Genomic DNA, 25,915 nt, shown 5'->3' with positions numbered 1-25,915 from the left:
TCACCAGAAGTTCTGGATTTATTTATATCACAGCGATTTCTTTCCAAAGTGTCGTTTCTATCTGTTTGGGTACATCTCTAGTTCAGACACGGGTAATGCAGCCCTCAAATAAGGCTGTTGGAGAACCAGAAATACTTTAAACAAATTTATTTCTAATTGACTAGATTTCATGTTGATTGTACCTCTGTAAGACCTGATTAAGTGAATTCATTACCACTTATAATTTTATGACAGTACACAGCGGAGATTCCAGCCATGGAAATTATCCCAGTCTAATCAAGATATGCAAACTGAATATAAAAGCATTTAAAAAAAAAATCTTGATTGAATCAGGATTTAAAATATTCTTAATAGAAAAAACATCATCACTTGAACTCCAGGCTTACTACTATCAGTTTCTGTCATGGAGAAAGCATTTAGTAAAAGTTCTTAATGTTCTGTAGGTAACAAGCAGCTGCTGATACAGGATTTGACAGTCAGACTTTTGGGAAGGCCACCCATGTGGGAGCATGAAAAGCAGTGATGCCCAGTAATACTGTGCTTGAAAGGACTCCTAGTCTTCTATAGAACAGGGGGTTGGGGTGACCTTATAAGATGCACCTCTCAGTTTGCTTAACTTCTTCCTAGTTGCTGCCCAAATCTTTCTGTGTGTGTTGGTAAATCGGAACAATTCCCATGCAAAGCTCATTTCCCAACGCTGCTGTTGCTGCTGTCAGAGCTGTGTATCCCTGCACCTCATTAGAAGAGAGGAACAGCATCCAGGCAGCTCTGTTTACCCTGGGATGCAGCTGTGCAGGGAAGGAAATAATTAAGCCCATCATATGAACCAAATCCTTCAGGACATACCCATTAATGAGATTTACAAAACCCACACTCCGCTTTGCTGTTTGCAGCAAAGGAAGGAAGGCAGAGACAGAGAGAGAAAAGCCCTTCTTTTCAGCATTAGCATAAAACTAGAAACATATTTTGTTCAATTCAAGCATTAGAAAGGGATTTGCCATTAGGTTTTATGTCTGCCTAATGTTCTGCCACAGATTTTATTTAGTCTGCATCACAGATGTTTGGTTTGGTTTTTTAGTACATTTGCCATCACTAGCTGCCTCACCTCAAAAGTTTTCCCCAGTCCTTAATAAATCTAAACTGCTCTTCTCCACATGGTTCTTCAGTCACACATGGAGAGGGACTATTTCTGTATATCAGAGTTGAATTTTCTTACATGCTCCTTAAAAGGAGCTTATATAAAAGAGGGAGAGTGAATTCTTACATGGGCAGATAGTGACAGGACAAGGAATGGTTTTAAACTAAAAGAAGAGAAATTAAGGTTAGAAAGATATTGTTTAGTCAGGCGGTGAGGCCCTGGTACAGGTTGCCCAGAGAATCTGTGGCTGCCCCATCCCTGGCAGTGTTCAAGTCCAGGTTGGATGGGGTTTGGAGCAGCCTGGTCTAGGTGTCCCTGCCCATGGCAAGGAGTAGGAATTAGATGGTCTCCCAGGTCCCTTCCAACTCAAACCATTCCAGGATTCTATGCACAATATTTTGTATAGTGTAATAAAAGCTGTTAAATATATATTGGTGGGGGGGAAAAAACCCCACAACAAAACCACCTAACCTAAAGACTCAAAACCATGCAACGAAGACATACAATAATAATATTTTTAAGAAAACCACAGGCCTGGGATGAAAGTACCAGTTCAGTACCCACTCCCAGCATGTAAAGCACAAAGAAGTGTTCACAGCCTGTGACAAACCCCACTGTCACTGCTAGCTCTCACAACGTACTCAGCCAGTACTCAGTCTGCAGTGACTGGGACAGCAGTGAACGTCAATGGGGAAGAGTGACATTCAAAAAAATTAAAAAACAAAACTGAAAAGGTAAGCAAAGGCCTTCCACAATCACATCTATATTTTAAACATTGTTTCAGTGTTTATAACTCATCAAAGGTAGTTATGAGTAACTGCTGCTCCTTATGCTTCAGACTTAATTGAAAAGTAGTTCAGCCACACACTGATGAGGCCTTTCTGTTTCCCACACTGTAGTGGTTTGAACCAGATTGTCCCCCTGAAGCTAAAAAAGTGGTAACCCCCAAGGGGTGGTGACACTGGAGATCTGAACCAATCTGCGCTCCTGTGAAATATAAACATACCACAACCAGACCGGAAGAAGATGAGTTGTAGTTTGGGTTGTAGAAGAAGTAGCCATGTTGTAAGACCACGAGGAAGGAGCTCGGAGCCCCTTGGGGCCTCTGGGGCCCCCCAGTCCCAGTTGGGGGCTACGGAGACATGGAACAGTGTTAAGCTGGACTATGTGTCTGTAGCTATGAAGGCTGGGAGTTTTCTCTCCACTGTGGGCAGCGGCAGGAGTAGCAGCAGCCGGCACTGACCGGAGAAACAGTGGCACAGAGCCAGAAGAGATAAGACAAAGCAGCAGAGGCATTACGCTGTATATAATTTAAGAATACATTACTTGAGATTTTTTTTTCCTGTTCTAGAATTATTTTATATAATTCCTTTCACCACACTTTCTCACTTCTGTATGCAATTCAAATGTGTACATCCCTTATCAGGGAGTGACTGATGGATTATTTTGGTCACACCATAGACTGAAGACCATCCTGACTCTTGAAAAGCTCCTCACCACAACTGCAAACTCACTTAAACGTTTCAGCCAACAAAAAAAATTATTCCCATCAACTCAACACAATGTCAAATACAATACTTAAAATCCAAATTTGCACACCTGTTTCTGTACCTTTGTCTTTTGACTGGTGTATTTATCTTTGATAGTGATCCTGGCACTGAAGCAAACAGTCAGTTATTAAATGCCCTGATAAACCAGAAACTTTTGTTGTACTGGCCTTTAAGGTACAAATATTTTATTAATATTTTTCCCCTTTTCCCATTTTCTCAGACTATACTATTATTCCCAGATTATACTACTTCATGTCACTACACACTTTACAGCAATAAATCTCACACATTTTACATTGTTTCTCTATTTTCTCTTTGCTTCCAGTGCTCATCCAAAGGTACTGATACTGTTAAGACTCACTATCCAATCTTTGATCTGTGCCCATAATGTGCATTAACACAAAACACTGCAGCAGCCAGTGCAAGACAAGGCACCTTCAGCTTCTCTTATCACAGAGAAAATGAGTTTTTTAGTTTGCAGATCATAGAGAAGCATCAAGCTTTACCAAAGGAAACCTAATTTCAAATCAGTGTCCTTTTTGTTCTAGTTTTCTGATTTCTGAGTTTAATGTTTCTCTTTATTTTGTAACGATTGAACTGGAAGCCAAGAAAATAATGTCACTTTAAGAAACTGTTTTGCATAAATAGCACTAAATTGTCCCCAGAGTACTACCAAAACTTTTTAAATTGTGTTCTGAAAGAACCACAGCAAAGCTAAGATTAAAAAAAAATATAATAAATATAAAGACTAGAAGCCTTTTTTAATAGAAAACACTGAAATTGCAGCAGATAAGGTAAAAACAAAAGATAAAAAGTAATATGATTGTGGTGTAGCACAGTGTATCTACATTGACTCAGTGGTCCATCAGTTCTCACCTAATTGTACAAGGTATTACAGAACAAAAACCCAGCAATTCTTTATCCAGTTTTAATATCAGTTGCAAATTTTCAGTGACTCCATTAATAAATTGCCCCTAAATAAATTTAAAAAAAGAGTGTTTATCTTGTCTAATACAAGAAATATTATAAATTAGTCTACCTGCTAGTTCATATTTAAAGCACATTCTGGAGGAGGAGGAGGAGGAAGAGCAGGAGAGTTGTTATGAGTTTACAAGATGTGCCAGCCACCTTTACTCCAGGCCACAGTTAAGCTGCAAATTCCTCTGCTCTGAGATCATTCTCATGATCCAACCAACACCAGAAACCAGGAGGAGGAACATTTTCCTTGTTGGGGATCAAGCAGATTTTTCAGGCATTTTCGGTCCTCTCTTCATTGAAACACCCCTTAGAATGCAGCACCACACACGGGTGAAGTTCCTGGGCTGTAGGTTTTTCAGGTTTGCCCACTTGACCAGAATAACTTCAACAATTTCATTACAAAATTAGTTTGGCACACTTACCTGTCAATACAGGTGACAGCAAGATGATCATCAGAATCTAGTTCACCCTCATCTCAGATTCCTGTAGAAACACAGAAAGATGTAAAGATTTACACGTGTAGAAAGAAATGAAGCAACCTAATGGCCACCCTATTTAAAAACAATAACGCAGGCATGAAGATTTTGATGGGAGAGAGAAAAGAAGTTTATAATATTGGAAATTTTCAACATATTCATCATGCTGTAACAAAAATACTATGGAGAGCCTTGCAAGGGCAGAGCCTGATGTGACTTCACTCACTCCAGAGTGCTTCTGGCAGCATGAAGTCAGTACTAAGACAAAAATAAGCTCTTTGGGTTATCAAGAAAGACATAATTTCAGGCCAGATCTGACAGAAGGTGAAAGACGATGCTCTGCTGTTTCCCACTGACATCTTCCCTTGATTTAAGTCTTGGCAGAACACTGAGCATCCCAGAAATGTGTAGCTGGTGAACAACCCAAATTTGAGCAGCAAGATGCTTGGTTTTTCCCCAAGTCCAGCTGACATCCAGAGATTAGGGTTTGCTTTTTCCAGGCCTCCAAAGGGATTCCCCAAATCATCAGACATGCCAGTCCAGCTCCTGGATCAGCAGGCATAGTCTACATCCAAATAACTTCTATCCCTGAAGTGCATGACTTGATTCAAATTTTAATGTCTTCACTGATGGGTAGAAGCTCATGCTGAAAAAATTCCTCCCTGTTATATATTTCCTCCTTTTACAGATATAAATGGAAGGGAAAATCCAGAGATTTCCATTGCAAAAGCAAGTTTGACAAACCTTTTTTTACTTTTTGGGGTAGTCTGGTGTAAAATACTCCACAAAAAAATACAACTAGATCATGTTACATCTTTTACTTCTAAGCACAATAAGAGGTCTAAACAGGCACTCTCTTTTAGACACTTTATTTTAAGTAAAGCTAGACTTTGACGTATTTTACTAAAAATAAACATAGCTATTCAAAATGTTTGGAATAGGAAGAAAATACTTGCAAATCTGTCTTCAGCACCTGCATAATTCTGTACAACTGTCTTACAGAAGCAACAAAAAAAAAAAGCTATTGAAGGACATTTCCCACACTGAACTACTGTATTTTTTACCAATGTCAGCTGCATTTGACATTAAACTTGGTAGGTTTTGCATTTTTGGAGTGGGAGATGTAAATGTGAACTCCACTATCATTAAGGTTACAAGAAAGGGCGGTAAGAAAGTTCATCAGCTGTTTCTCACCAGGCAAAACTCAGAATCCATACAAGGAAAGAAGGCAGCAGACTAAAAGTAAAGCAAAATAAATCAAACTAACAGATTTCATAATCTTTGGGATGGGAAAAACTGCTTCCACTTCTGAACCATCTCTTTTACAGGCACTAGCTTTCAGTTTCTAAATGGATCCAGACAGAGGAGGAATTACTTGGGACTGGATATATCAATCAGAGATGAAACTTGCCAAAATTGCTCTCAAATGCTGACACATCAGCTCAACATACTCCAAAACCAGGTTTTGTTGGCTTTAGGAAAGATTTATACCTTGGTCAGCTTAGGATAAATATTGCTAAGATTTACTAAAGGTATGACCAGAGCAACAGCAAATATTTTTGGATTTTGTTTGTAAACAACCAAATTAACAACAGCAACATAAATGTTAAACATTCAGCTACTAAAAATTCCCCATAAATAAAAGCTACAGATAGGAATTCATTGCAGGGAATTTTTGCATGTCACTGTGGAAGAGAGGAGAATGCCATCAGTTTGTTCTCTGTGGAGGCCAAATTCTCCTCTTTACAGAAATTACCCATTTTGCATTTTGGATGTTAACTTCTTTTTCACTGTGCTCTCTAGAGCCAATCCTAAGGATAAGAAAATCAACTTGAAAAACCTCTTCTTTGCCAAGACCAGGGAAAATTTCTCTTAATAAGGGTGTTTGTGTATTGGAAATTCGTAGAAAATAAAAAAATGGTGCCAATCCTGGCTTCTTAATGAGGCTGGGTGAGGTTACACAGTGAAGACACCGTCGTTGGAAGAGTGAGCAACTGTCCTCCCTTCTGGCAGACAAAAACTCAATCCCCTCCCAGATTCTGTTTTTCCAGCTCCTCAAGCTCAGGATCAGTGGAGCAGAAGCTTCTCTTTATCTCAGAGCTTCTGATGCATCCCTAAATAAATGTCTGTGTTATGAAATCCCTGGTTACTTGCACATCCTACTGCAACAGGTTTCCCTTCCAGACGTGGCTTTCATGAATGGCTGGACAAGAGAACACAGCCCTGCACGGGCTCATCCCTGAGGAGACACCAAACACAACAGGCAACATGTTTTTCCTTTTTGGGAGCTCCAGTGTGGGCCTCTCCTACACCAAATCTCCCATTTTTAACACCTTTGTGGGAATGTAACACCTTCGAAAGTTTCTGTTCCTATAGAAAATTTAGTGGAAGTTGAACAGTAAATTCAAGAGCCATTTTAAAGTAGGAGGAGATGGATAAGGAGGAGAGTCACATAAGTCACATTTTCTTTATCAAATTAATCTATAAAACCCCAATCTGTAAAACTATAAAACCCCAAACTGTAAAACTACAAAACCCAAACTGTAAGTCCAAGTGAAAGCAGAGGCAAGGGGTGCAGTTGGCTATTTCCACACCATTCAGTGCTGCACAGTGAGGAGATGTGACATTTTTGCAGTGTACACTGTAGCAATAGCAACTTGGTTCAGGGAGTAGCAGAGCTGCAGCCAGGCAGTATTTATAGTCCTCTCTCTCTCCTCAGCTCCTTATTCCTGCTCTTTTTCCCCCTCGGTGAATTAAACAGGACACTGCCTCCCAAACCCAGCTGCTGCCACTGCTGGAGGAAAGCCCTTGCTGTGCCACTGTGCTGCAGAATGAACATTCCCAAAAGGACACAGGTCAAATCTTTTCCCAAAGTAAGAAATGTTCCAGTATTAGTACAAATTTGAACAAACGGAATTAAAATGTTGAGATTTTTGCATCCTTTTTTTTTTTCATGGCAACATGTTTAAGGAGTTTTCTAAACAGGGATTTAACCTTGTTTGTGGGTGTTTCTCTATGCCACGTGCACATCTAGAAAAGTAAAAGTGACTAAATAAAACCAGCAAAGCTCAAGTAAATTCTACTACTGAGTAGACAAGTCATGCCTATACAAACATGCATTTATTCTGACTCACACAAACATGAGTCAACAAAAACCATACAACCCTACTGGCAAACTCGAGTGAATATTTCTGCATAACTTCTTCACACTACTTCAATGCCGGAGCATTCCCAGTTTGTGTCTCCCAGCTGACCAAGCAGCACAGATGCCTGCACAGCCACGGAGAAATCCCCATCTCTGTACATTCATGAGGATGGCACAGAAAATGGATACGCTGAAACACCCAAAAATGAAGCATTTGGGAGCATCCAATGACAGGATTAGCACATTTTAATTAATACAACTCCAAACAACAAATGTCATTAATTTAACCTTAACTTTTCTGAACACAAACAACCCTTAATGCTACCACAGCACCCTGTTTTCTCTATTTTCATGTACACAAAGATGTCATCAACCATGAAGACCCTCTTATTAGCACATATGCCTCTGAAATCAAAGGTAATTTATATGTGATGTCTACAAAACATGAATACCAACAGAGTTCACATGATTAGAGAATAATTTACACAACCTAGTTCAGTAAAAAAACTGCTAAAGCAGGGCAGTTATGATGCATTAAAGTACCAACTGCTGCTTTAACAGTATACTCATATAATTTATAGGTAGCTGAAGGCACTTTGCACTGTAAAGCTCCAGGCAGTCCATTAGTTTAGTAATACTCAGAGACTTCCAGATGTCTTTAATACTAACAGTCCCCAAACACACACATTGAATTCTGCACTTGTCCCCAAGTTAAACTAGAGCTGAAATGAGGTAAGTACTAGGACCAAGCACATATGGACATGATGGATTCAAATCCTGCCTGGGAGAGACATAACAAGCAAACTTGATTTAATTCCAGACTAGCAAAGAACAAAGCAAGGAGCTGAAAAATGAATGTAGCAAGAGAAGAGCTATCTGAGATTTTGAGAGACTCCTATCAGCTAATCCTGCCATTATATAAAGCCAGAGCAAACAAAGTCTGGTCATGAGGTGGAAATGTGAAAGAATCAGGAAAACAGTTCAAGGAAGTGGAAAAATAGTTATTTTATACATCAGGAGACACTATATTTGGGCATATATTTAAAATTCAGAATAGAAAGAACTCCACATGGACCCTTTCAGAATAAATACCAAATCTACAGCTGCTCAAACACTTACTGGAATGAATTCACATATTTGTGACTCTCTTAATTTTTTGCTATGCTCAACTACTGTCATCTTTTTTTCTTCAGCAGCCTAAACATAATGGCTTAAATGCCTGTATATTGTGTGGTAGCAAAGAATGGTCTTCAAAAATGCCAGATGCTTTGTAGCTTCAGATTATTCACTGCTTATGGCAGCAAATTCATGCCAGCAGCAAAAAACAAAAAACCAAAAAAAAACAAAAAACCCCAAAACAACAACCAAAAAACCAAACAAAATTTAATTCCTGTTCAAATCCAGACAATATAAATGTGTACTCTTAATTTCATATACATTAAAGACAGAGAATCTCCATAGTCCCACACTTCAGCTCTTTGAAGACACTTGACACAGAAAAAAAGCAGCATCAAGAGTCTGTCCACCAGAATATGCTAAAATGAGACAAATTAGCACTAAAACAGGGATGTTCCACAAAAATGCAAAGCAGAGGTACAGGAGGGATCTCTCAGCCACTGTTTCCCACTCAGGCACAAAATGGCTTCTTCCAATTCCCTAGATTTGGAGGAGGAGGGAAGACAAGGTGCAAAGTTTATGAAGATTATGACCTTTTCCTTCTTGTGACAGCAGGAGTTAGGATTCTACATATTTGCTATAGCAGTTTGATCAGCCTGAATAAATGTGGAGTACAGCAACTCACAAGTAAACTCATAAGCTTTACTATCTCAAAATAAGCTGAATGTAACTATCTGATCCAAATTACGCAGAATTCTGGTCTGTCATACAAGAATATCCCACTTTTAAGCAGAAAACAAATAGTCTAGGGCTTTAAATGGGACAAGCACTGTAACAGTTAGAAATCCTTCGAAATGCTGCTGGGCAGTCCTGCTGCGCAAACAGTCTTGCAGAACTCTTAATCCAACATGTCACTGTGCTGCTTTACGCCAGAGATTTCCCAAGTACAGGAGCCACAGCAGGAACCCTCATGGCAGGAGTTTTCTTGATTTCTCTCATAAAGTGGGACAGCCCCAAATTCAGATCATACCACTCTTGTCTTCTCTAACAGATTACTTAGGGTGGTATAACCTTCCTTAAAAAGGTCTCTGTAGGGCAAACACTGAATAGTCAGGATCAGAAGGGCTTGCAAAGTATTTAAATAGCACTTGGACTGAGAATCACCTGAAGCAAAGCATGGTTTAATTTGTATGATGAGGATTCTTGAGGCCCTGGAACATGTCATCAACTAAGGAGAATTCAAATAGGAAGAGACCACATGAGGCAATTTGTACACCTGGCAGTTCATTAGAGGATGGTTCTTCGCTACTAAAGCAACTGCAACTCTGGCTAAACATTAAATTCAAGTTCAAGAATAAAATGTTCACAGCCAACAATCATTTTCATTCCCCCAAAAGTATCTGGATGTCTTGCTAATAGTTTATGTGCAACCTATTCAATGCCTGTGTTCAGCATTTCTAAAATTAAACATTTCCACTCCAAAACAGTTTGTGAAGACCCATATTAGAAAAGCCTATATATAAAGAATTATTTCATTCTAAATAGGTCTAACATCTGATCTTCCATTTTGGTTGCCTGATCGTAGTAGGTTTAAAAAATGTTCACATATGGAAAGAAAAATACCTCCTTCCTATGCTTATCTAAACATAAAATGGCAATATAATTAAAGTAATAAGTACTGCTGCAAATTATCAGCAATCAGTGATGAAAGAAAAATGTGCCATCCTCAGTTCATGGCTCATAATTATTTCATTTCCCAAACAGTGCAAAAATCCATGACACGTATTAAATAATAAAAGCTTTTCCAAGAGCCAGGAGGTGCTCACCCTGGATGTAATTTTTCATGTAACTCATCAGATCTGTCCAACTCAATGAATTCAACCCTAAATTTTGCTCTGCAAATTTTCTAGTCTTTTGTTCTGTGAGTGGTGGAGAACTTTGTGATTCAAAGGAAGATTTACACCCATTTTCTACCTATCCCATAGCTGGATTTTGAGCCTTAGATCACAAAGGAAAACCTATTGATTGTATTCAGCAAACAAAGGCTTGGGTTTTTAGAATTCAGCACTTTCAAAGGGTTGTAAATGTTACCAGCTGTTGACCAAAGAGATCTATTTCCAAGAAGTGGATGAATGCACAGATTCCAGTTACCTAGAAGGAAGAAAGAGTCTGAATCCCCTCCCAAGAGCAGAGTGCCATGTTTGCTGTGTTTAGCAGCCCAGACAGCTCTGTTTTATTTACATGTCCCATCTCAACAATCACTGCTGCATTGTGGAAACACTTGTCACTTGTGACAGCAGGAGGGAGATCATTGCCCCCACTTATAAATCACAATTCAGGGCAGCTGCAGCCTCTGTTTCTTTATCATCCTCTTAAAGACAGGAATTTCCATGAAAGATGGGAATCTATTAACTTTGCTAGCTGAGCTACACTAAGTGAAGAGAGATGAAAGATGGAATAATGAAAGGGAGAGAAACCAGGCTGACCTGTGCAGGGACGACCTGCCCACAGCTGAATTATTCCACTGCCAGGTCCTGCCTGCAGCTCCACTGGAGCGAACACACAGGTCAATCCATTCCCAATCTGTACCACATTTAGGTTGGTCTAAGTGGACAGGATTGTTAGTATGTGGGGGGTTGGGTTAAAAATTCTCTTAATAAAAACATTTGCCGTTATCAAAGGGAATAAATCAGTTTATATCACACTAGCACTATTTAAAGGACATAGAAATGTACGATAAAGTGTAATATATGTCAAATACTTTTCAAATAATTATACCAACCTGTCGTGGAAGATTAAACTGTTCTTAGTAAAAGCACCATGACAATCATCTCAATAATAAAGAAAACATAGGTGCTAATTTAAAATTTCATTAAGGTTTAGCAAGTAAGTCACCATGAACACAACAAACCACAAAGGTTAAGAGCTGTAGACATGTGATCTCAAGAAACTCATCAGGCTTAATTAATCTGACGGTGCACAGCAGTCTCTTCATGGAGAAAATTACAAGGAAAATAAGCAACAGAAAGTGAAAAACACAAAAAATTATGTGTGTTGCCTCTCAAAATACAGGTTGTTCGGCTTCTCCCATATCACCAGGGGTACATTTTCTTTATTCCATTGAGACAGTACAGGGAAGGATGCCCTTTAAAGGTGTAGGGTGTGACGCTTTCCTTGTAGCAGATTTCAGGAAGACTCCAATAAGATCTGGGACATAGATTCCTAATCCAGCCCTGGATTTACTTGTGGTGAGCTGGAAGGGAACCAGTGAGGAAATAAAACCACAAGGAAACATGAGCCTTATAACACGAGAACAGTTTACAGAAACTTAAAGTAGACACAGCAAGTACCAAAACATTACCATGAATTTTTGAGCTAAATGGGATTATCTCCATATACATTGGACAATATTTAATAAGATTAGGCTCATATTACAACTGATTTATGTGCTTTAACGCAGCAGATATGTAGAGTGGGAGCAGATTTGAGGCATCTGTACTGACATTGCATAGCCTTTTAAATGGATAGTTCAGACAGGATTCTCTTCTTTCCCTTATAGCAACAACCAAGGTTCAATGAAACTGGAAGCACAACAAAAGGAAGAATATAAAAGCTTCCACAACTTAGAAATTCATAAGCCTTTTCTGCACATTTAAGCACATGCAAGCAATGCATTAAGATCACAATCCGAGTTCAAAAAAATCAGGTATAAATTTTGAGTCACGTTAACTACCCACCACCCCCAGGGAAGTCACTGCTCCCAGGCAAACACATCTCTGATAAAGGGATGGGAGAAAAGAGAATAAAATTGACAGATGTACACAAATCCTACTGGAGTTCTCAAGCCAGGCAAATAAAACCCCACGCCAATCAACCAAATTATGCAACGCTTATTTACCTTTGCTGAAAATACACGGAAATTTTCATTACAGAAGAATTACACAGGAAAAGAAGCCCCTAAGAAGTCAGCTCCTGACATTTTATGGAAAGGACACTTGACTTGAGCTGTCTCCAGCTGAGCATCCATGAGCCACAGCAGTGTCATGTTGACTGCCCCTCACAAAACACATCAACTCTGAGAGTGTCACCTGTGTTTGCATGACACGTCCAGTCCTAAGACATGAGATCTGGACTGGTGTGCCAGTGATGCAGTGGTTTTACTCTCTGCAATAAGGCTGTTTGTTGTACTGGCTCTGGGTTCTGTCAGGCCGCTTTGTCCCCATCCACCTCCCCGCTGTGTAGCTGTACCTCCAAGTGGATTGCAATCGTTTTCTCAAAAAAAGCCTAGTTTGGCTTTTTCCTAGTTATATGTATACCACACATAATGACTTGGCCCATTTATTATCCAAATATTGAATTTAAGGTTGATGACCTGGGTTCTGTGGAGAAGTGAAAAGCGCTCTCCCTTCCCTGAATCACCATAAAGGTATTTAGCACATTAGTGGACCTTCATTTATTAATATCAACAAAGCATCTGAGCCAAGAATATAAATTCCTTGCTCCCATAACATATTGCAAGAAACAGTGTTACACCAGGCATCAATTTATTTGTTTGGATTTTCCGGTAAAGATCTATTGAATAGAATATCAACTATTCTTTCCACAGGGGATTTATTCAGCACTTATCCTTACTCACAGCGTCAATGTAATTTAAGGTCTTCAATTTTTTCAAACTTGGCTCTGTGTAGAATATACAAAGTGTAAATACAATTAAAGAAAGCACATACATTTTTCTCCAGCTTTCAAATACGGGTCACTCTGCCCTTTGTCCTGAGTTTCTTCTAGTCACAGTTTGTTCCCTTCCCTGGTTTTCTCAGCCAATAAACATGTTAGTCAGTCTTGTCCTAAACATATGACCTAGTTTTGTTATCCACAAAGCAGTTTGCTTAACACCACAAATACTATGAAATAATACAATACTAAGAAAATTTATCCCCCAAAATTGAGGCATTGAAAAAGCCATACACACTTATAAAAAGACACTCGGCTACTAAGAGTGTCCAGCCCTAGACCAGCCCTACAAATATGTAGATTGCTGTGTGGAGAACTGGCATTCCATGCTGAAAAAATAAATGTTAATATGCCCCAAAGACTGTTAAGTGAATTCAAATATTCATAGAGTTGCAGCTTCTGTTTGAGTGACTGTTACCTTGAAAAACAGTATTTTTATTCATATGCAGCCTCAGTCAGAAACACTTCCCTTCCTCATCCTGAAAAGACAAGGTGTGTGTCTGTCAGGAATTAAGCAAAGCTAATGCTACACAATGTCACCCTGACCCGAGATACAATTCCAAGGTGCACCACGGGGGGAGGGGGCGGGGAGGGGAAAGGAAAAAAAAAAGTAGTAGAACTGCAAAGAGCACATTGGTGAGTGTGAAATATAAACCACTCATTTGCTGAAAGATGTATCTGGCTTCCACTAAGCAATTCTTTAACCTCCAGGTGACAGTGTGCGCTTTTCTGGTTATGTGAAATAAATAAATAAAAGCAGGAAGGTACAAAATAGCTGTAAAAGCCACTGTTGGCATTAATGCACAGAGTACTACAACCATTCTGAGCTTGGGGATTCCCAAAAGCTACCCCTCCAGGGAAAGAACCACAAGTTGTCTGCGGAGCTGCATCAAATACCAAAACTTACATCACTCTCTGAGTGTTTCCAGCTTAACTTTCAACAGGGCCTAGGAGAAATCCAAAGGGAGGAAAGAAGCTGGCAGCAGGGAACAGCAGGAGAAAGTGATGACTGGGTAAGAAAATAGAAGATAGAATATAAAGTTGATTAATATGAAGTGACAGGGGCAAAACCAATCCTAAACACACAGCAATTGAAGTTGAGCTAATTAATGCCATTCAAGAAAGACAGTATTTTGCAAATGTCAGTTTTACACAAGAATATTAGGAAAGAAATAAAGAACAAAATCAAAGATATTAAATCATGTCACAAATATGTGAAATGCAGGTCCTGGCCCTACTTTTACCCTGTCTTGAAAGGGTCCAGTTTGGCCATACCTGGCACTGCAAATCTTGTCTGTGTGTCTCCATCTCCCACCTCCACCCTCCTCGATAGCCATGTGGTGTGAGGGGATGTCACACAGCATCTCAGCTCCAACAAGTCATATGATTATACTTTCTTATTGCTGTTATGAACACTGTAACATCACAAATCCCAGAAAAACTGGAAGACCCTTCAGAGGACAGATCAGATGAGTATCTTCTGTGCCTCATTAATATTGACAATAGCAACTAACCCAAAATACGTATCATCACTAAGGGCAAACAGAATCAGTTGGTAATAACCTGTTAGCAACTTAATTAGCAAATTGGATATTTCTGCTCATTATCTATCATTCCATTTGCAAACAATATTTTGAATAGATTAAAACACAACATTATCAGTCCAAGTCCCAGGTGAAATGCAATGTTTTCTATTAAGGGGTACACTAAGGTTTACTTCTGGAGTTGCTAGAAGCTCTGAAAACCTGCTAACCATCCAGGCATGGCTTCATAGAGGGCAAAAAAAAATCAGTTTCTCTTCTCTCCAAATAAAACTCAATTCCTTAGTGCCTTCCAACAACCATCATGCTGGCAGTGCTTTGTTGCCAGCTTTGATTAGGTTTTCTTACCACCCTGAGCAACGAACTGCAAGGCTGAGGTCGACACACTCCCCAGTTCAACAGTATAAAGGTGTAGTGGTTCAGAGAGCACTAGTGGAAATCTTTTTGCATTGTTCCAAGAAGACTCTGACCCTCTTCATAAGTTTCATCTTGGTAGTCACACTCAACAAAGCCCATACAGTACAAAAATGTACTTTATCTGTTTTAAACCAATTTACCAGTTTCAACTAAAAAATTCAATTTTTAGCTCTCGCGTTGCAGAACTCAATGAACAACAGTTCCCAACTTAATCCACCACCTTCATGGTTTTGAAAACCTCCATTCCTTTGCACTCAGCCTTCTCCTCTCCAAACTGAAGTCACGGCTCCTTTATTCTCCCTTTATATCTCATCCAACTCCACTACATCCTTCATGAGATGCAGAGATATACACTGGTTAAGAATTAAGTCACACTAATTTTTTACACAGGAGAAAAACTATGCCCTCGGTTCTCTTCCCAGGACATACTTGTTCATGCCTAACACAATGTAGATCTCTGAAAAGTTTTTAAAACATTCTTTGAAATTAAACTTGTATATCCTGAAACAGCAGATACTGATATGCAATCCACACCCCCCAGGGCAGAGCTGACACACAGGTACCCAAAACCCTGCAAAAGCAAATCATGTACCAACCTGAGTTCACCAAGGAACTGTTCTGCACACAGGCTACACTACTGAGCTTTAAACAAACCCCCTGAAACTCCAACCCCCAGAGGCCACAATGGGGCATATTGTGAAAGTCTTTCCTCAAGCATCACATACTCATCCAATATAGATTTTCAAAAAAACAGAACAACTTTCACTCACATTGACTGCTCTTTATAAACTGCTTTAAACAATGTTACTGACAACCCTGTGTGGCCTTTTGCTGCAGAGGGACCACACAGTGGTATCAGAATGTTGTCATTCCATGGTTCTGATGTAACTTCCAAACTTTTGTCTATACTTCTCTCAAACCTCAAATAAATTATTTTCCTTGTCATCTCAAACCTATATAACCTGACACCCTATTACAACACTCATCACCTCTGTTCAACCCTACACTTACAACACACTAGAATTGTTGATTATTAAGGGACAGGATTGTGACAATCCCTACAACCAGTGTCCTAGACCTCACACCACCTTTTCTCCTTGCACAGTTTAAGTCAGAATAAGCCCAAAAAGAGTGAAGGATGATAAATGTTTGACTTGCAGCTTCATTTCTCTTTTGAGTCCTTCTGCCAGGGAACCAGTCCTATTCTTTCCACCCACACCCATCCCCGAGTGACAGCTGCCCTGTCCTTCCCCTTGCCTGGCCTGAAGGATTTTACAACCTCTGCTTTTCATTGCCTGTTTAATTTGTGCTGAGAAAGGGAGAAAACTTTCACCAAAGGCTCTGCTCCGTTACACTTCCCTTATCCTATGGCCACCAGTGACATTTACAACAGCAATCTCTGGAATGCAAACCAAGAAATAGGAAATGAAACACAGAGCAGGTAAAATCAGAGGGTTTTTTGGTTTTTCCCTTTGCAGCTTCCTTTCTGTAGAGGGACCTGGACAGGTTGGAGAGTTGTGCTGGTTCCAACGGGATGAGGTTCAACAAGGCCAAGTGCCGGGTCCTGCACTTTGGCCACAACAACCCCCTGCAGTGCTACAGGCTGGGGATAGAGTGGCTGGAGAGCAGCCAGGCAGGGAGGGACCTGGGAGTTTTGATTGACAGGAAGCTGAACAGGAGCCAGCAGTGTGCCCAGGTGGCCAAGAAGGCCAATGGCATCCTGGCCTGGATCAGGAACAGTGTGGCAGCAGGACCAGGGAGGTGATTCTTCCCCTGTACTCAGTGCTGGTGAGGCCTCACCTGGAGTGCTGTGTCCAGTTCTGGGCCCCTCAGTTCAGGAAAGACATTGAGGGGCTGGAGCAGGTGCAGAGAAGGGCAACGAGGCTGGTGAAGGGACTTGAACACAAGTCCTGTGAGGAGAGGCTGAGGGAGCTGGGGTTGTTTAGCCTTGAGAAGAGAAGGCTCAGGGGAGACCTCATCGCTCTCTACAACTCCCTGACAGGAGGTTGTGGCCAGGTGGGGGTTAGTCTCTTCTCCCAGGCAATCAGCAGTAGGACAAGAGGGCATGGCCTTAAGCTGTGCCAGGGGAGGTTTAGGTTGGATATTAGAAAGAAATTCTTTACAGAGAGAGTAATCAGCCATTGGAATGGGCTGCCCAGGGAAGTGATGGATTCTCTGTCCCTGGAGGTTTTTAAGATGAGGCTGGACGTGGCACTTAGTGCCATGGTCTAGCAACTGTGGTGGTAGTGGATCAAGGGTTGGACTTGATGATCTCAGAGGTCCTTTCCAACCCGTCTGATTCTATGATTCTATGATTCTATTCAGGAGTATGCCAGCAGAACTGAAATAACATTTACTTTGGTGGAACTAAAAAAAAAAGTCAGCAAGCAGAAACTCTTCTGCATCCTGCTCTTATATGGAGTTTAAATGTACGACACAAAAACCTTGTACCTTACTAATGCCTGATTTTGGGATCGTTTGAAACAGATTTCTTTTCAACCTTTTCACAACTGTCCTTAGGCCACCACACTCTTTTCTTTACAGAAACCTAAGCACCACCTTAATGATGACGTTTAGGAGACCTCACTGAACAGTCCTTGGGGCAACACATTCTTTCACAATGGAAGAGAACCACACAGAAAGGTAATTTCAAGAGTTCCAGTGAGTTTTATATATTGCCAGAAGTGACAATACCACCGATCCCACCATCTGCGAATGTTCCCAGCCAGGGAACACCGACATCCTGTTGGCATTAACTGACTAAACAACTGATCAGTGCACCTTGGATATTTCTTAACTGGCTTAGTGACTTCTGAAAGTGTTATACTTCAGTGAGGCTGCCAGGAATTTGTTACACTCTGTCCTTTTTAAGAAAGCCTGACTTAAAGGTGTGACCACATTATCAGACAGCCCATTAATTAAATGATCCACATCCAGAAATCAGAGCAGGAATTTACACCCTCCCTGGACAGAACTACATGTTCTTTTAGCAAAATGCTTTACACTAATAAACAAGTGATTTTTGGTTGTCCTCAAACACAAGTAAAGTAATGTAGAAATTTTGGTGGAAATTATTAACTGAATGTCATCAGTAGAAAAAAATAGGGTTAACATTCAGAGAAGAAATTTCTTTAGGAAAATATAAATTCAATTACACTTTCTCAGCTTCATAAACAATGTACCTGAAAGTTTTTAAATGACCACTTCAGTCAGACCAAATATCAGGCAGATTAGGATCCAAAAAGACATCAAGAAGGTGTTTAGTTCACTCTCTGTCCCTAAGCAAGATAAAATACACTTAGGTATAAGCCAACAGGTATGTCTTACTTGTATGAACCACAAATGTAAAAATTGTTGGGTTTTCCTTCAGCCAGTATTTCTGGTTACCTAATAAACTCTCTTCAGTGGTTACGTGAATGTTTTTCTAAATGCATGATAGTATTCAAATATCTCATGGGAGTTTATTAATTCATTTATATGGAACACTGCCATGGTTTGAAGCAGCAAAATGATGCCCATATTTTACAGCAGGACTGTATATACTGATTACTTTCTCCAGCTCTGGTTTGGTTTGGGTTTTTTACATTCCATTTTTAGTTTACAGGCAGACAGGTTTCAAGGCAAACCCTCTGTTCCCCACAGAACCTGTTTAACACCTCCAGGTGTTCTGAAGCACAAGCATTTTTGTATAGATTTGCAACTATCAATGCAACATTTGTCTATAGTTTGTGAGAAACTGATGAAATTAATCTGTGTGAACTGAGCACACTGAAACATAAGATGTTTAGGAAATCAGGAACTTGCATCAGCTACAAGTACCCAAGGGGACCCAAGTTTTCCCACTGATGTGACTCCACAGACACAGTGGAAAAAGGTCTAAAGAAGGATTTAAATTAATATTTGTTCATTTTCATATTTCCCTTCATTTTCTTGTTGGTTTGAATCTGTGGATCTGATTCCACCACTGCAAAATGTCTGTATTACTCAAGCAAAGATGTAATATGGAGGTCTGAAGTCCTTATCTCAATCAACTGGCATATAAATTAAGGTCTAGAAAACAAGTAATCTTGTTCTCTTTTTGGGTCACCAGTTGAATTATTATCTGGTGCTTCTCATTCTACAAACTTTTAAAAATATTATAATCTGTAGCTACTTACTGAGAGATTAAAATATAATAAACTGCTTACAAAAAAATAAAAGAAAAGGGGAAAAAAATCCAAGTTCAAAAGTGAAAAGCTAAAACTACCATCTGGTTCAAGTAGGATTTTAATTTTAAAAAAGAGTGAGAGACATGAAAAAGCCATTTTCAAAATAAGAGTTGACTGGAGAGAAGCTGAAATACTGAACAGTAATTTTATAAACAGTTCAGCTGTAGCCAAATGCTAAGAGGGAAACAAATAAAACCAACAATTGCAACAACATGGCAGAGTAAGGCTTGGGGTAATGATTACACTGATATGCAGTATAAATTACCAAAATCCATTAATTAGACTACACTTCACAGGACCATTTCACACTTCCAGATGACCAGCAAGGAAATGCTGATATCTGAGGATCTCAGCAGGACATTATTTCCAGTTTAGGTTTAAAATTATAGACTCTTAGGTATCAATAAATATCAGTATAATGAATATATTACTACACATGTCATTTTGTACTGCACAACATTCTGTCACTCTGAATAAAAAACATAAGCATGAGTAAACTGTACCAAAAGAAGTCCATATGCGTTTTCTCCTAGAAGTGTGTTACCAAGAGCTAAACTCCTGCATTCAGAGTAACTGGCACTGTATTTTTGTCCCATCTAGTTTGGCAAGTAAGGGAACTTTGCAAAAAGGGAAGCAATAAGTAGTTTGATGAGTTTAATTTCATGAAATTTTATACCTTCTTAGTCAATCTGAAGTCTCATGTGAGGAAGGTTTCAAAGTAATCCTCAAAGTTTTAGTCCAGCTTTGTTGACAAAAGTCATATCAAACAGGTGGATTACCACAGGAGAGAAAACTTCAACAAAATCTTTAAGTTTTCAGTTGAGCTTTAAAAAAGGCTCCTTTTTCTCTTTTCTGCTTTGAAGCATAAGAAGAATGCTAAAATGTCTAAAAATTTCACATGGCTTTATTCTGCGCACTCATTTTACTTGACTGACAAGTGGCATTCACAGTGACACAAAAACATTACTTTTCAAACCTAACTGTAAAAGTGGAAAAACCAGAGTAAAAAGCACCGTTTGTCAAAAGTTGTTCCATGATAACATTTCCAAATATTTATTTAGGGTCATCTTCACTACTAAAAAGTAAAAAGTTAAAAAGTATGCCGATGGTAAGGTGATGCACACTTTTCTGGTTCAGGTAGCAGGAGCATATTAAAAAAAAAAAAAAGCAGCGTGTTTTTCTTCTGTAACACTTTTTCAGCACATGAAAAAAGGTGGGTTCAGTTGAGTTTTGCAGGTCATGCTTGTGGTATTTGCCACAGATAACAGCCCAGATAACACAGATTGCCACAGATAACACCTCAGTTCCAGGGTGGGGAGCTGGCAGACATGAGAGGACAAACCACAAAGATGGAATGCAATGAGTGTCAGCACCAGTGGGAGGCTTAGGAAGCCTCAAAACTAAGGTCAGACTGCAGGAGGAGAGGGACAGCTGGCTCTGTCACCAGCTCTTGTCCCTCACATGGTGTAACCACATGGAGGACAGCACTGGGGTACCTCTGACTTACAGCCAAGGGAAAGAAATAGAGGAAAAACAGGGTCCACGGGTGCAAGACAACTTCTGTGGGGTGAAAGGCCAGGAGGGATGTTCAGTGCTGATCCTGAGATTGCTTTTCCCTCCTGTGAGAAGCCTCTCTGCCCCCCTGGATGACCTTACCTTGTGCCCACAAGGGGAGTGGTCTGTTCAGTGGCCAGTGCCCACAGGGGCAAGTCTGCAGACCGTTTCTCTGTCCTGATGGTCTTGGACTTTCCAATGGGGAGAGAGTGGATCCAGGTGGATGTAACAGGGCTGAAAGCAAAAATCAGGAAAAGCGTTACATTTCTGAGGGCTCATGGCTTCCCCAGCAGGTTTCACCCTTGCCAAGGTGACTGAGCCACCTGGAAAGAAGGCCTTCCAGAAGGACCATTCTCTGTCCACCACTTAAACCACTGAAGTCACGTAAAACAAAACCAACCCTAAATTAAATGTATTTTAAAGCAGTAAAGCTCTGTAAGCCATTCAGTGCAGGCCACAGTTTTGTCCTGGTTCCTGGTCCTGCTTCACTATTATAACAAGGAGTGAAAAAACCCGAACTGTATCTCTTTGCTTGAGTTCTCACCCAGATCCCTCCCCTGAGGAACCCACAGCTGACACACGTTGCTGGTCCTAACAGGAATTACATGCTTATAACCTGCTATTCCCTGCAGTAGACAGGTAGACAAGCTCTTCTACCAAAAAAAATTCTGTTTAATTTCAAACTTTTCATCTTTTTTCAGATATAATCTGAACAGGATAGGAGAGGGGCAATGAGCTCAATTAAGGTCTTTGGATACACAGCAACTTCTGTTGCTCCCACAGAAATTCCAGCTTCTGGGAGTTAATACAATATATTCTTACTGAAAAAAAATACAAAACCTCCCACAAATCAAGGTAAAAAAATTAATTGGGCAACATACACATTTCTTTTTATTACTTCTAAGAAGAGACAGCAGGTAACAAAGGATGTGTGAGTGGCAGTAGTAGGAACAGGTATCATCTTGTTTATGTTTTTCAGGCTATAATATGCTTCAGAAAATCCTATCTTAATATTTCCTAGAGAGGACAGATATTGCACAGTCCACTGCACTGATGGCAGCATCATTCTGCAGTCTTATTAATGTCCAATAACAAAGCTAATAACAATATACTACACCAAAGTCAAGTCCTATAAGAATATTGTCTAATTGGATAGATAACATTGAAGAGAGACATAATGTTTCATCCAGCCAGAATCATATATAATGTACATAAAGATCTATTGTCAGAAGTAATGGCTACAAGCATGTACACTAAAATAATTGGCCAAATTACTGATCTTCCTACAGCCATGGCATGCTGGAAGGGGAATTTTAGTGGAAAGCAGCTGGTCTAAAAGGCCCAATGGAAGATTTCCACAGGTCAGTTACCCGCCAGTTTAAAATTTCCTCTTCCTTCTGATATGGAAGTTGTAAAGATAGCTGGGAGTAACCCAGAGGCTGGCAAGGGGCACAAGTTTTATTACACTCCATTTTTCATCAAATGGAAAAGTGTTAATATACAACAATTTTAATCAAAATGTCACTTAACCAAAACACAGCATGGTTTCCAGTGACACACCCTGTTCACATCACTCTCTTTCAGTGGAAAAGCTGCTTTCAAAATACACCTACAAAGAACATCAACAAAATTCACTACCAACCTACTGCACATCACAGTTTCTGTGATCAGCCCTCATTTACCAGAGGTTCATGGGATCTGAGCACAGGCTTTTCTCATTCCAAAAGCACCTTTTTTTACCCAGAAAAGTCTGATCTCAAATTCTTTAATTATATGCCTTGTTAATTGAAGCCTGGATTTTGGTTAAAAATTAGATTGGAGCTTCTGTATAACAAACCAAGTGACACCTCAAGCTACTAAGACAATTGGTCCAGATTTCTTACTAAAAAATTCTGAGACAAGACCTTCAAAATGTTTCCCAGGAAGGGAAGAATCTTTCACACTTAAGTCAACATCATAGAACTTCAGCTGGAAAATTGACTGACTGCAGCTTTTACAGCTTAATGAAAAAACTGAACTCCTGAGATACAACAATGAGAAAGGATGATCTGCAGAAGTCACAAACTATTCAAGATACGAAGTCTCTTCTTACATCCACAGGTGAAATTCACTGGAATAGTTGGATGATTAAAATATATATATTGAAATGATAGCATAACTTAAAGGAGGAGTATCTTGATAATCATTTAGATTAAAGACTATTTAACATATTCTCTGTTATACTCTGGTGATTAAATTTAAAGCTTAAACTACTGTTTTCATAGCTTCAGAAGCTCAGTGTTGAACATAAAAAGACCATTTAACTAACTGGTTTCTGTGTTGAATATAAAAATACTGTTTAACTAACTAACTGTTTTCCTAAGGTTCACCTCCAAAACTCCCTCAGACAAATATCCTCTGTTTGTAATTGAAAGGATGCTAGTTCCAGAACTGTATTTCCATAACAACTGCACCCTCATTACAATTCTCACATTTTGTCAAGAACTCACTCTGTTGATATTTTGTCAGTAAATTTTAATTAAACAAAAGCACTCATGCACTATGAATGTGAAATTGCAATGATGAGCTGGTGTACAAAGTGAAGTATCAGGGTGTTACCAAAACCTAAAGCAGGGATATTTATAGTCTAAACACAGGAATGAAATGGTTTAAGCCAATTATACATGACCACCTCTTCTACATGAAAGTGCAATAATAATTTCAGAGGGATGATGCCATAGGTCCTGAACATCACAGCTACAGATTCACTAATAAACAAAACAGGTCAGAGATTGTTTATGTGGTTTAATTTCCTGCACTCTCACTGGAATGGTTTTTTGCCTGTTCATTCCAGACAGTGAATGAATGGGCACAACTCAGAGACCCCCAGTTCCATCCCCCACTGCCACTCCTTTTTGGAAGGAGCTAGTCTAGTCACTGCCACCCTGTTTTGGAAGGGAATGATCTCAGGCACATGTAGGGAGCTGTGCTGTGCCATTTGGCCTTGGGGAAGGACAATAGCCACTGGCCTCTTTTATTTAATTATGAAGGCCCTGGTGCCTCTAAGAAGGTTGCTGGCACATCACTTATTGCATAGTTGAGCATCCCCTCACTAAACATCCTATTGCTCAACCATGCACATCTGTCAAAATCTTCAAAGGATGCTCCCAGTGCACATTCCCACATGCTACAACAAGAGAACACATGCTCAAGAGTGAACATGCTGTGCTTCTTTCCATCAGAGACACAGCTGGTTTCTAAAGACTTAGATGGTTGCTTAAAAAATGGTTTGTTTGTGTTTTTCTAAGTGAGAGATCTAACACCTTTTAATACAGAAATTCATTAGAAACAATGCTGAATGGGAAATACAGCTGCCATTTCTCAGACATCACACAGCTAAATGCGTTCCAGCATAGAAAGCAAGATGGTTTTTCAAAAACAGTTGGAATTTAAATCTGATCCACAGTTTGCCTTACATTTTATCTCACCATTTAGAAGTATATCTTTTATTTGCATCAAGAGAACTGTTGCACACTGTTTTCCCCTCCTTCCTTAAAGAAAAGACACTTTAAAGTTGCTACGCTGAATTATCAATAGCAGTGGCCCTTTCTGTTTGCTACCCAGGGGTGCAGAATGTGCATTTCTAACCACAGTATAACACACTCCAGCAGCACAGGGCATTTCCAGCACTGTTGATAATCCTGTCTTCAAAGACTGTGAGAGCTTTCAGAGAGGGAGAGCCCTTATAGGCTCTGGCATCTGATCCAGAGTAACCCTGAGCCGGCTTACAGACTCACTGACTTGAAGGCAGCCTATTAAAACAAGCCCAGAGTCCTGGGCAAGTGAAGCGTATCAAAGACTCATTTCAGACCTCGGGTTTTTAACAGGAATTAAATCTCATCTGCTTATTCTTAAAGATAGAACAACTCTGTCAAACCCACACACTCAGCATCCCTGAGATGTCAGTGGCAATCACCTCCACAAGTGAAAACCCAGGAATTCTTATTCTCAGCAACCCTGTCACGAGCAAAGTCACTCATGTAAACTGCTGGCAAAGCGCCCGTGTCGTATCCTTGTCTGCTGATTGCTCCACACAAGCTCCCAGCCTGATCTTTCAGCTCATACACAAAGCTCTGTGCCAAGGAAACCGAAATTCAGGGGCAGCTTCACTGCCAGCCCTGCCCCAATGACATTATTTTCTCCTGGTTTCCCTGTATTCCTTGAAATCTCCAAGTTCTTGTTCACAAGTATTTTCCCATAAATTCCTGGTATGTGTTAGATGCTGTGTTCATAAATTGTCACACTGAGAATTTTCACTGAGAAAAATGAGTGTACAATGAGTTTATGCCATGCTAACTTTACTCATTGTTAAATTTTAAAAAAAAGCAATGAAACTTTCTGTTGAAGTATGAAGACTGAAGAAAGAAACTGGTAAGAAAAATCACCACCACCCTATTTTTAAATTAATGTTCTTCCCTGGACGAACTGAAAAAAAGAAGGTAAACAGCAGTGCTGAAAGCAGTTCATATTTTCAGAGTTCTTGGTTCATGAATTCCAGGTGCTAATTCTCAGGCAGGCAGGAAAACTGGATTCCAAAAAACATTGATTTTAGCATGACAGTGTTTTTTGGAAGTTAATGACATGCAAATCACTATGCATGTATTTACATTTTTGATTAGGACAAGATTGAGAAGTTAGAAAAATAGAGCAATGATCGTCCTGCAGGTTCCAGCAAAGATGCTTCGGATATGCAAGAGACATGAATAACTAACATGGAAGAAATAAGCAAAGGTCAAAAAAAAAAAAGGGATTAAAGGCTGAAGATAAATAACTTGTCTCCACTATCCTCCTCAAAGAGTTCATGCTATCCAAGGTGAATACTTTTTTAATTAATGAGAAACTAGTTCGATGGGAAAACCTACGTCATGTTGGGGCTCTGAGGGGCTTCTCTGGAAACTCACAGTTCTGTTACACTGCAAATGCTCCTCAGACTCTCAAACAGAACAGTGTGACCTCAGGAGCTGTGAAACTGAAGTCTGCCAATGAAACTGAAGAAAGAAATTTGATCAAGTCTCTTGCATA

The 25,915-nt window shown here is 39.7% G+C and overlaps 1 protein-coding gene across 1 annotated transcript in view; it reads right to left on the bottom strand.

Annotated features, from left to right (window-relative positions):
* Nucleotides 1-20,983, bottom strand: part of SHANK2 (SH3 and multiple ankyrin repeat domains 2) — a 330,841-nt gene extending 309,858 nt beyond the window's left edge. The window contains exons 1-2 of the mRNA XM_017826777.1: nt 20,957-20,983; nt 4,089-4,149 (exon numbers count right to left, since the gene is read on the bottom strand). The gene's annotated coding sequence lies outside the window, so the exon portion shown is untranslated. The remainder of the gene's footprint in view (nt 1-4,088; nt 4,150-20,956) is intronic.
* Nucleotides 20,984-25,915: the final 4,932 nt, after the last annotated feature.

This window comes from Lepidothrix coronata, unplaced genomic scaffold, assembly GCF_001604755.1.
Source record: "Lepidothrix coronata isolate B3197 unplaced genomic scaffold, Lepidothrix_coronata-1.0 Scaffold130, whole genome shotgun sequence".
Classification (NCBI taxonomy): domain Eukaryota; kingdom Metazoa; phylum Chordata; class Aves; order Passeriformes; family Pipridae; genus Lepidothrix; species Lepidothrix coronata.
The sequence above is the reverse complement of the archived record's forward strand: the minus strand, read 5'-3'. Positions and strand labels throughout refer to the sequence as shown.